Source organism: Rattus norvegicus, chromosome X (assembly GCF_036323735.1).
Source record: "Rattus norvegicus strain BN/NHsdMcwi chromosome X, GRCr8, whole genome shotgun sequence".
Taxonomy (NCBI): domain Eukaryota; kingdom Metazoa; phylum Chordata; class Mammalia; order Rodentia; family Muridae; genus Rattus; species Rattus norvegicus.
In genome coordinates, this window is record NC_086039.1 from 126019005 (window position 1) to 126029067 (window position 10063).

General features: G+C 42.2%; 2 pseudogenes; both read right to left on the reverse strand.

Annotated features, from left to right (window-relative positions):
• Positions 1-5803: 5803 nt before the first annotated feature.
• On the reverse strand, positions 5804-7020 carry Actb-ps6 (actin, beta, pseudogene 6; annotated as a pseudogene).
• Positions 7021-8475: 1455 nt separating this feature from the next.
• Positions 8476-8579, reverse strand: LOC120099528 (U2 spliceosomal RNA; annotated as a pseudogene).
• Positions 8580-10063: the final 1484 nt, after the last annotated feature.

Here is a 10063-nt window from a genome sequence, read left to right on the forward strand (position 1 = left end):
CTTAGCCATTCGGCATTCCTCAGCTGTGAATTCTTTGTTTAGCTCTGAACCCCTTTTTTAAATAGGGTTATTTGTCTCCCTGCAGTCTAACTTCTTGAGTTCTTTGTATATTTTGGATATAAGGCCTCTATCTGTTGTAGGATTGGTAAAGATCTTTTCCCAATCTGTTGGTTGCCGTTTTGTCCTAACCACAGTGTCCTTTGCCTTACAGAAGCTTTGCAGTTTTATGAGATCCCACTTGTCGATTCTTGTTGTCGATTCTTGATCTTAGAGCGTAAGCCATTGGTGTTTTGTTCAGGAAATTTTCTCCAGTGCCCATGTGTTCGAGATGCTTCCCCACTTTTTCTTCTATTAGTTTGAGTGTATCTGGTTTGATGTGTAGGTCCTTGATCCACTTGGACTTAAGCTTTGTACAGGGTGATAAGCATGGATCGATCTGCATTCTTCTACATGCTGACCTCCAGTTGAACCAGCACCATTTGTTGAAAGTGCTATCTTTTTTTTCCATTGGATGGTTTTGGCTCCTTTGTCAAAAATCAAGTGACCATAGGTGTGTGGTTCATTTCTGGGTCTTCAATTCTATTCCACTGGTCTATCTGTCTGTCTCTGTACCAATACCATGCAGTTTTTATCACTATTGCTCTGTAATACTGCTTGAGTTCAGGGATAGTGATTCCCCCTGAAGTCCTTTTATTGTTGAGGATAGTTTTAGCTATCCTGGGTTTTTTGTTATTCCAGATGAATTTGCAAATTGTTCTGTCTAACTCTCTGAAGAATTGGATTGGTATTTTGATGGGGATTGCATTGAATGAAAGAGAATTTCTTAATGTGACAAAAAGTATAAATGAAAAGCCCATAGCTAACATATTTTATTTAATGATGAAAGGCTGAAAGCACATGGTCGAACATTTAGAAAAACATGATGCCTGAATTATCAATAATATTTAACATTTTATACAATACTCCACGATGAGTAGGCAAGAAACAAAATCATATCAGAAAGAAAAAAGAATAAAGCTATCTCTAGACATAGATCACATGATCTTACATGTGGTAACTCTAGGGAATGACCATACACAAGCACATGATCACATAGACAGTAGACGGAAGTACAACGTTTCAGAAAAATTACGAGGTACAATGTTAAGGTAAAAAATCCAGTTGTAATTTTCCACTCCAGCAAAGGACCCTCTGAAAATGAAATTAATTATATAGCAGAAGGGTAAAATATTTAGGCATAAATTTAATTACAAAATAATAAATTATAGTGAAGACTAAAGATGCTGCTTATATAAAAGGCCATATGAAAAGATTCTGTATTTATGATTATGAGACCTAGTTTGGTGAGGAAGCAGTTACTAGTGAAAATGATCTGCAGAATCAGTTCTAGCCTTAGCAAAAATGTCCTCTCTAGTTTTGGTCAGCTTGTCACAAACTACAGTCACCCAGGGTGGAGGGAGCTTCATGTGAGGAATTGCTCCCAGCAGATTGACTTGTGGGCACATGTGCAGGGCATCTTTAAAAGAAATGATTGATGTGGGAGGATCCAGCCCACTGTAGGTGGCTCTACTCTGAGTAGCGGGTTGTATTAAAAAGCGGGAGGAGCAAATCATAGTGTCCCTCCATACTCTTTGCCTCAGTTCCTGCTTCCGGATTCCTGTATGAGTTTCTGCTCTGACTTCTCTCAATAATGGACTTAGGCGTGCAAGTGTAAGCAAGACAAATGTTTTACTCCCAGAGTTGCTTTAGGTCCGGGGTTTCATCGTGGAAATAGAAAGTAAAGTAGGACCCAGACCAAATAAGGATACTTATACCTAAAAGTTACTATGCCATATGAGATATTGTTGTGCTTCCTAAACTATTTGTATCAATGGTTTTGTGTGTTGGCTTATATTCATCTTCTTGTGTCATTTCTTACAAAGTTATGTAAACTACGTGCTTTAAAGTATAGAATTATACTTTCCCACAGTAAGGAGACTCGAAATCTGAGAATAAAGTGCCTGATTCTGGTGTGTGTGTGTGTGTGTGTGTGTGTGTGTGTGTGTGTGTGTGTGTGTAAAGGAAAAGGGAGAATGAGAGGAAGGGAGCTATCATGATTGAGACTTATTGATATGTACTGATGTCTTATAAGGTACTAATCCGCTGGGTCAAGGACACCACCCCCACACACTTAAGCTCTCATTTAATCCAGCCCTACCTCCACCCCACTCCAGCTCAATGCATGCTCTTATGATCTATTTTAATCTTAATCAGCCCTTTGTCCCACGTCTCCTTTCTTGGTGCTGTGACTGGCACAGAACCTCACATGATTCCAGCAAACTCCATTTGCAGCCCGTTTAGGTACTTTGCTGTGGAGGCCTTAGAAAAATTGTTCGCTTTCCTCTTCTTTTGTTCCTTCCCTCATCTGCATTTATTCCAACTTCTTTTTTTGGCACTAGCACCTTAGCCTTATTTTAGAAACTCCCGTCTCTGTCCCAGCAGCAACAACCACCAAGTCACCCTATGTTCTCTCACTTTTTAGGAGTGGAGTCAGTTCAGAACTTTCTAGAAAATTTGACTCACGAAAGTAGATACGGTTGAAGCATGAAGCGGCTCTTGCTCAAGACCTGGAGCTCTCTGGTGTTTGCTCTGGTTCCTTAACTGGAACTTGCTGGGCTTGCTCATGTTTAAAATCCTTCAACTAAAGTAGCCCTTCTTTCACTAGTGAGCTGCGGCTGGACTTTGTTTGCCACAGTCCAAACAAAACAAAACATAAAAACCAAACCAAAAACTCAGTCATATGAAGTTATCATTAAATCACTTGGAAAATATGTATCAATGTCCTTTGTAATTTTTCTAGGAGTATTCCAGCCACTTGGGATTTCTTCCTAAGTGGCTAGTTGACTGTTCTCTCTTGTTAATAAGAGAAAATGGGAATTAACAACTCTGTACACCTTCATTGTAAGTGCAGGAAGGAATGAGACTCAAGGAAACTCTGTGCTTCACAGAATATGTATCTACTGCTAGATGAAGCCTCCAGAGACAATAAAGACACTACCGATGCTGTTGTGGTAACCCTCTGTAGTTGAAATACTACTTCTCAACTGTGAGATTTCTTACTTTGCTACACATGTCTTCAGAGGCTGTATTCACGGCTATGCTTTGGAACACATTTGTGTAAAGCCCTGTAGTGTTCTCTCAGGAATACATTACATAGTTTTGCTTATGGGAGAACTTGCTCTTTCTCAAACCAGTGCCAATTATTTGAGGAACCTGCACTTGAGATTTATTAATAGCTGCGGTGGGGTCAGAAAGCTGCTCTCTTGGTATTTGTGGCATGTAAAAGATAAAGGGGTAGCCTGAGCCATTGGGTTCCCTTTACATTACTCCACTGCAATCTGCAGTTGAAGCTCAGACACGTCCAGACTGTGGGTACTGAGCCAGAAAGAGGGAGCTGAGCATTTTTGGCAGCTTAGACCTTTCCACTGGAACACTCAATGCACCCTCTGAAGATTCCACACATAGAAGTGCTGGAAATTCTGCGGTGTGGTTGATTTTGAGCTCACATTTGAAGACACAGCTTTCTCTAACACAAGCATCTAGATCTATACTCGACCTATCTCCTGATTAGTGGCCAAACGTCTCTTCGAACTGGGCTTTGGTTTTTACTGACTATGAAAGAACTTGATTCTCCTGGTCTTTCCCCAGGCATTCTTCCATAGCTTGGTCATTCACCCTTGAAAGAGACTGATTTTCCCACTACCCCTTTTGTGGCCGTTCTTTTTTTAAACTGAGTGTTTTGTTTTTTCCTCTAAAAATTCTCATTGAAAAAAAAAAGGGGTGTTGATGATTTAAAACCCCAAGATTTATTCATCCTTGGTGTGAATTTTGTGATATTTAGTAAGTTCATTATTTGGGAAAAAAAGAAAATGAATAATTTTTGAGACCTTTTTTGAGTGTTGAGCTGGAGACATGGTTCAACAGTAAAGAGCTTCTCTGTCTCTTGTAGAGACTCAGTGGGTGGCTCAGACTGGGTACCTATAACTAACTTTAGGGGATCTTGTGCCCTCTTCAGGACTCTGTAGGCACCTGCACCTACACTTGCACATACGTGAATACATATATTTTTAAAAAATACATCGCAGCCTTATTTATAATAGCCAGAAAATGGAAAGAACCGAGATGCCCTTCAACAGAGGAATGGATACAGAAAATGTGGTACATCTACACAATGGAATATTACTCAGCTATCAAAAACAACGAGTCTATGAAATTCGTAGGCAAATGGTTGGAACTGGAAAATATCATCCTGAGTGAGCTAACCCAATCACAGAAAGACATACATGGTATGCACTCATTGATAAGTGGCTATTAGCCCAAATGCTTGAATTACCCTAGATCCCTAGAACAAACGAAACTCAAGAAGGATGATCAAAATGTGAATGCTTCACTCCTTCTTTAAATGAGGAAAAAGAATACCCTTGGCTGGGAAGGGAGAGGCAAAGATTAAAACAGAGACTGAAGGAACACCCATTCAGAGCCTGCCCCACAGGTGGCCCATACATATACAGCCACCCAATTGGACAAGATGGATGAAGCAAAGAAGTGCAGACCGACAGGAGCCGGATGTAGATCGCTCCTGAGAGACACAGCCAGAATACAGCAAATACAGAGGCGAATGCCAGCAGCAAACCACTGAGCTGAGAATAGGTCCCCCGTTGAAGGAATCAGAGAAAGAACTGGAAGAGCTTGAAGGGGCTCGAGACCCCAAAAGTACAACAATGTCAAGCAACCAGAGCTTCCAGGGACTAAGCCACTACCTAAAGACTATATATGGACTGACCCTGGACTCTGACCCCATAGGTAGCAATGAATATCCTAGTAAGAGCACCAGTGGAAGGGGAAGCCCTGGGTCCTGCTAAGACTGAACCCCCAGTGAACTAGACTATGGGGGGAGGGCGGCAATGGGGGGAGGGTTGGGAGGGGAACACCCATAAGGAAGGGGAGGGGGGGAGGGGGATTTTGCCCGGAAACCGGGAAAGGGAATAACACTTGAAATGTATATAAGAAATACTCAAGTTAATAAAAAAAATAAATAAATAAAAAAAATAAACTAGTAGGGGAATAAAAAAAATACATACACATAACTTAAAAATGTTTGTATGTCCTCTTCAGCCTGTGACATTTTAGAAAAATTCAGGATGCCCACACCGACAATTTGGGGTGGGGCTTAGGCTGTAGTCGAGTGGTAGTATGCTAATCTAGCACACACAAAACCCTGAGTGAGATCGCCACACTGAAAAAGGACATAACTCTCTCTCTTTTTTTCAGTTTCTGCAGCACTTTTATTTTTCTTTACACAATGACATGTTGCTGGGGCCTAGTGTTCTCACTGAATAGTAGAAAACCAAAATTTGTCATTTCTTAAAGAACTGAGTAAAAAAAAAACCTTACATAAATTAAAATGATGAATAATAGTACATTTACAGGTGTCGATGCAAACGTTCCCAACTCAAGGCAAGTAACAACCCATGGCCGTCAGGAGGGGAAAAAAAAAAAAAAACAGAACAGAAACTGGGTCCTACGGCTCGAACTTTCCCACCCTGTTAGATTGGCAAGTAAGAAGTGGTAATTGGTTCAGGAACCCTTGCCAGCCTCGGGAAATCCTGAAAGTCTGCAGTTCATTAATAACCAGCACAGATCGCTACGTGGAGCTCACAGAGATCCACTGGGCTGGGGACTTCTCTTCCACAGCATGCTCACCCCAGTCACCAAGTGACCGAGCCACATGAACTAAGGACTAAATCAAGATATGCACAGGGTATTAATATATACCAAGGAAACATTTAACTTGAATACAAGGTCAAAATCAGCAACAAGTTCTATGATCCAGTGCTGATATCAGATACAAGCTTCAAGGACAAATTTCTTTTCAAAGGCTTATTCCAGTTGCATGAGGTTAGCATGAATGTACATTTGCCAGGGCAAATCGATACTTCAGAATCAGCTCATGCAGCGGATGCCTGGCACATGCTCAGTCCATCTAGAAGCATTTGCGGTGGACGATGGAGGGGCCCGACTCGTCATACTCTTGTTCGCTGATCCACATCTGCTGGAAGGTGGACAGTGAGGCCAGGATGGAGCCGCCAATCCAGACTAAGTACTTGCAGTCAGAGGGAGCAATGATCTTAATCTTCATTGTGCTGGGTGCAAGGGCTGTGATCTCCTTCTGCATCCTGTCAGCAATGCCTAGATACATGATGGTATCACCAGACAGTACTGTATTGGCGTACAGGTCTTTGCGGATTTCCACATCACACTTCATGATGGAGTTGAAAGTGGTTTCATGGATGCCACAGGATTCCATGCCCAGGAAGAAGTCTCCAGACACCTGGACTGCTCATTGTCGATGGTGATCACCCGCCCATCAGTCAGCTGATAACTCTTCTCCAAGGAGGAAGATGATGCAGTAGCCATTTCTTGCTCAAAATCTAGGGCAACGTAACACAGCTTCTTTATGTCATGGACAATTTCCCTCTCAGCAGTGGTGGTAAAGCTGTAGCCCCGTCCAGTCAGGATCTTCATGAGGTAGTCTGTCAGGTCCCAGCCAGCCAGGTCCAGGTGCAAGATGGCGTGGGGAAAGGCGCAGCCCTCATAGATGGGCACTGTGTGTGTGACCACCTCACCAGAGTCTTTGACAATGTTAGTGGTTCTCCCAGATGCATAAAAGGAGAACACTGCCTGAATAGTCACGTACATGGCTGGGGTATTGGAGGTTTCAAACATTATCTGTGACATCTCTCTGTTAGTTTTGGGGTTCAGAGGGGCCTCGGTCAGAAGCACCGGGTGCTCCTGGAGGGCCACACGCAGCTCGTTGTAGAAGGTGTGGTGACAGCTTTTCTCCATATCATCCCAGTTAGTTACAATGCAGTGCTCTATAGGATACTTCAGGGTCAGGATACCCCTCTTGCTCTGAGCCTCGTCGCCCACATAGGAGTCTTTCTGGCCCATGCCCACTATGATGCCCTAGTGTCAGGGGTGCCCGATGATGGAAGCAGGAATAAATGTCTTAACTCACGAAGATCTATAATGAAATTAGGACCCCAGACTGAGAATGAAAAGGTGAGTTGAAGTGCTGCCAAAGACACCTGCTAATCTGTTTTAAGTCCGATCATCATCTTGAATATAAGTTCCCAATTTGACAGAAATCCATTTAGTCAATTCTACGGCATCGAAAAATAGACAAAATTGAATGTTAATTTTATATACTTAACTAAAACGTAGGTGATCTGTGCAGCTCATGATGACCCTAACCCACTCTTCACTGCTCCACCAGAGGGCAGGCAATCAGAAAGAAATGAAACAATAAGAAAGGAAGTGATACTGTCAACCCATCAAGGAATGTGGAGGTTCTAAGGTCCATTTCTTACATTTGTCCCCAGAAGCCCTAGTATATGTAGCTTCTATGTACACTTCTAGAGGGACACTGAATTTAACTCATGTCCCAGCCATTTCTAGTTCAAGAACTACTTTAGTGTCTGCTCTATGTGAAACACTATTCTAGACACTGGAGATCCTACAGTAAACAAGGCATGAAAACATTTCCCTATAGAACTAATGCTCGGATGTTGGTTTATAATCCCCTCGAGCCTCAGTTTCCTATTTGTATCATGTGAACAATAGCACTAGAATTTCTGTGAGCATTTAAATTGGATACTTAAGCACCATGCAGAGTTTATTATGATTTGATTTATAGCTTGTACATTACTCTCACATAGTGCCTATAAAATTTTAATTTTATTGTATTTTATGGTCCATATATGGATTTATTTATTTATTGTATTATTGCTATAATTTATAGCCTGTACATAGCCTTATATTGTGCCTATGGTGGTTCACTTTTGACTTGACACCATTTTGTAAACAGTTTCATATAAAAGTGCTTCTACTTAGTTTCCATGGTTGTGTAACATTTCCTGGTGTCAATTTATCGTAAGACTTACATATAACTCTATTCTAGCACATACTTGGTATGTACTAGCTTCTCAGCAAGAATCAGTTGAAAGGGAGCATGAATATTGCACATTTCATTTGTATTTTTAATATGCCATCAACACTGTCTTGTGAATGTTTCCGATTAAAGTTCCAAGAGTAGAATACTTATATCAAAATCACAATACATAGCATAAATATGTTCCTGATTCTCACTCTATATTGACAGTACTAATATAAAATTAATGGTTACTGTATTGTATTTTTCTTTGTGTTCTTTACTTATTAATAATGTTGACATTCCTCCATTTAGTTACTTGCCATTTGGATTTGTTGTCGTCAAACTTATTTGTTTGTGGACTGGAACAATTTGGAAGAAAAACAGGCAAGGCTCTCTGTGTGTACTATTAACTGGGAAGGCTAGCATCAAAATAATGCCTGAGTTATCAGGACATCTGGGACAGGAAATGAGGACACTGAAGGAAGAGTGACACTGAAAAGAAGATAGAGTACCGAATACACACTTCATAGTTTTTAAAAAAAATGTATTATTAAACTGATAAGAACAGATATTACACGTGATCTTAGCCCTAAGGCCGAGATGGTGTTCATCCCCGCTGTGGGTACCATCATCTGCAAGAAGGGCCAGCTAATCAAACAGCTCTCTGGGTTCGTTAGCGCCTCCATCAAGGAAAGATAGTGCCACCAGAAACACCTGACTTCAAAGTTCAAATGGTTGTCATCATTGGACCTCCAGAGGCTCAGTTTGAGACTCAGGGAAGAATCTATGGCAAACTAAAAGAAGAGAATTTTTTTTGGTCCCAAGGAGGAAGTGAAGCTGGAGACCCACATCCGGGTTCCAGCTTCAGCAGCTGACTGGGTCATTGGCAAAGGCGGAAAAGGGTGAATGAGCTGCAGAGCTTGACTGCAACTAAGGCAGTAGGGCCAAGAGACCAGACCCCGGATGAGAACGGCCAAGTCATTATTAAGATCATTGGACATTTCTATGACAGCCAGATGGCTCATCAGAAGATCCAAGACATCCTGACTAAAGTTAAGCAACAGCACCAGAAGGGACAGAGCAACCAGGACCAGCACGAAGAAAGTGACTCCTCCCTTTCCTGTCCCATTGGCTCCAGATCAGCAGGCAGAACACAGAACTGGAGGGCAGGTGGAGGACCAGTGTGCTCTTCCCAACGGGCCTGAGATTTAGTGGGAATCAGGGCGTTTGGGTCTGGCTGGAGATCAGGTTTACATGCTGTCTTGAGAAAAAGGTTCCAGGGAGAAATCCTAATCTCTCATCCCCAATTCAGCCAGCAGCCACAGCCCAACCCTCGGAATATCACCATTTATTCGTAGCTTGGGTTGCTTTTAAATGTGGACTGTCTTGAAGTTCTCCAGCCTCCCTAAGAAGGATGTGTCAGATTCCCGTGAGTAAGAGAAATAAAATTTCCTTCAGGTTTTATAAAACCTCAAAAAATGTATTTTGTTTTATGTATATGATGGTGTCTTAGGGTTTCCATTGCTGTGTACAGACACCATGACCAAGGTCACTCTTTTTTTCTTTTTTTTATTAACTTGAGTATTTCTTATATACATTTCGAGTGTTATTCCCTTTCCCGGTATCCGGACAAACATCCCCCTCCCCCCTCCCCTTCCTTATGGGTGTTCCCCTCCCAACCCTCCCCCCATTGCCGCCCTCCCCCCACCAGTCTAGTTCACTGGGGGTTCAGTCTTAGCAGGACCCAGGGCTTCCCCTTCCACTGGTGCTCTTACTAGGATATTCATTGCTACCTATGGGGTCAGAGTCCAGGGTCAGTCCATGTATAGTCTTTAGGTAGTGGCTTAGTCCCTGGAAGCTCTGGTTGCTTGGCATTGTTGTACATATGGGGTCTCGAGCCCCTTCAAGCTCTTCCAGTTCTTTCTCTGATTCCTTCAACGGGGGTCCTATTCTCAGTTCAGTGGTTTGCTGCTGGCATTCGCCTCTGTATTTGCTGTATTCTGGCTGTGTCTCTCAGGAGCAATCTACATCCGGCTCCTGTCGGTCTGCACTTCTTTGCTTCATCCATCTTGTCTAATTGGGTGGCTGTAT